The following is a 2,619-nucleotide window of genomic DNA, read 5'->3' as shown; positions in this document are numbered from 1 at the left end:
TCTTTTCTTTTTTTTTCACCCAGAAGTATTTTTCTGTTCCATAAGGCGTCCCAAACACAGATGGAATCACGTTCCTGGCCCGCAGAATATCCTCCTGCAGCAGGGGCTTCGGGGAGCAGTACTGATCGGCAGCTGCTCCCACTTCCCCTCTGCCGGCTCTGCTGTGGGGGCTCTGTAGGGCTCGTGAGGCCTGCCTGGCCCCCTGCAGTTCAGATTGCAGAGAGAGGCTGGCAAAGGAGGAAGCAGCAGCGCTGGGTAAGCCTGCTCCCAGAATATTGCTGTTCAGGGGATTGGGGGTGGAGTGGGGAACGGGACATATGAATGTGCCACTGTGTGTGGGGGAGAGGGAAAGGAAGGAGATGGTGAGGGACAGGGAAGTTTAATGATGCCAGGGGTCGGGAAAGAAGAGTGGAGAGAAGATGATGATTCAAAGGGATGGAGAGGAAACGTGGAAAGAGAGGGACGGTGATAATGATGCCAGGGAGTGAGGGTGAGAGGGAAATGGAAGATTGATGATGATGTCAGTGGGGGAGAGGAGTGGGAAGAGACAGAAGGAAGGTGATAATGCCAGGGGTTTGGGGGAGAGGGAAGATGATGATGCCAGGAACTGAGGAAGAGGGCAAGTAATGCCAGGTTTGAAGGGAAAGGGACCAGATAGTAATTGGTATGGGCACTGGAGGGAGAGGGAAGAGAAAGTGATGATGCCAGGGGATTGGAGAGAGAGGGAAATTGATGATGCCAGGGGACCAGGCATGATTATGATGCTGAGGGAAGGGGAGAAGGTGATGCCAAGGGGTAGAGGAAAGAGAAGAGAAAGTGATGATGGGGAAGTGGGTGGTATGCCACAACGAAGTGACCTCTGTGCTAGCTGTGTGCCACAAAATAAAAAAGGTTGGGAACAATTGCTTTAGACCATTCATTGCAAGGATGGGCCATACATCCGAGCTTTTATTTTTTTTTAAAACTCTGTACGTCCTTTGAGACCCTGAACACTAGGTGTCACCAATGCGTGACTCTTCCCGCCCCCCTCCACCCCACCCACAGGGTGTCCTCCACAGCAGCCCAGCCAAACTCAGTTCAAGGCACTCTGGGAATTTCTCAACAATGAAAACACTCTCTGAAGCAGAGGGGTGGATTTTAAAAGGCTTATGTGCATAAGTTATGCACGTAACCCCTTTCAAAAACCCTCACTGCGTGCCGCCGAGCCTATTTTGCATAGGCTTCGTCAGCCCCGGGACGCGCGTAAGTCCTGGAGCTTTTCTGGGGGGGGGGGGGTGTGCAGGGGGCGTGTTTGCAGTGGCGTGTCACTCATGGGCGTGGTTTCCGGCCCGGGGCATGGCCGAGGCCTCCAAAATAGCTCCCAGGCTGGGGAATCACGCGGCAGTGGCCAGGGCAGGTGTAACTTTTGCGATAAGAGGTGGGGGGGTGGGGAAGGTGGGGAGGCCGTAGGAAAGTTCCTGCCGAGGCTGCTCCGATTTCGGAGCGGCCTCGGAGGGGAACGGGCAGCGCGCGCAAGGTGCACGAATGTGCACCCCCCTTGCGTGCGCCGACCCCGGATTTTATAAGATACACGCGTATCTTATAAACTCCAGCGTACTTTTGTTTGCGCCTGGTGTGCGAACAAAAGCACGCGCTAGGCGTAGTTTTATAAAATCTACCCCAGAGTCTTTAATGTCTAAATGTCTGGGGAGGTGCGTACCTGAGCACCAGTGATCATCAAATAGTACGGACTGATAGAGCAGCTGGGATGGAGAGAAGTCACACGAAGATCCAAGTTTCGGATTTCAGAAATACAGACTTGGTAAAAGGGGGACCTATCTTGAGGAGTAGCTAGAAGACTGTAGAAGATGGGGGAAGGAGCTATAAAAAAGACAAATCTTTACGTAAGAAAAGTAAACAAAAGTAAGAGGAAAAAGAAACAGATCTGGTTCTCAAAGGAAGTGGCTGAAAAAATAAAGGCAAAAAGAACAGCATTCAGGAAGTACAAAGGATCCAAAAAAGAGGAACATTGGGAAATGTATCTGGGTAAGCAGAAAGACAAGGAAAGAAATCAGGAAAGCAAAAGGCCAAGCGGAAGGAAAAGGATTGCCAACGCAAGGTGATAAAACATTTTTCAGATATATCCAGGGAAGGAGGAAGGCCAGGGGGTGGTATTGTAAAACCGAAAGCAGGGTGAGGAGCAAGGTGTGGAGAAAGATGAAGAAATAGCTGAAATACTTCAATGTGGTGATCACTGAAGAAGACCGTTCCATGTTGACAAGAGCATGGATGGGAGTGGAGTAGGCAGAAGAGAATATATGGGAAGAAGTAGGAAACTTGAAAGTGGAGAAGGCCTTGGGGCTGGATGAGGTACATCCTGGGATATTAAGGGAGCTCAGAGATAAGATGCCAGGTTCGCTGTCCAATAGATCCCTAGAAACAGGAGAGTGGATGTGGTCCTGCTTTGCAAAGGTGGCAGCAGAGAGGAGGCTGAAAACTACAGGCCAATTAGCCTGAACTCAGTGGTGGGAAAATTAATGGAGACTCTGATGAAGGAAAGCCGGTGGTTTACTGGACCCGAGGCACTATGGTTTCACCAGAGAAAGGTCCTGTCAAAGGAATCTGTTTGACTTTTTTTTT

The sequence above is a fragment of the Rhinatrema bivittatum genome, unplaced genomic scaffold, assembly GCF_901001135.1.
Source record: "Rhinatrema bivittatum unplaced genomic scaffold, aRhiBiv1.1, whole genome shotgun sequence".
In the NCBI taxonomy this organism is placed as follows: Eukaryota; Metazoa; Chordata; class Amphibia; order Gymnophiona; family Rhinatrematidae; genus Rhinatrema; species Rhinatrema bivittatum.
The sequence above is the reverse complement of the archived record's forward strand: the minus strand, read 5'-3'. Positions refer to the sequence as shown.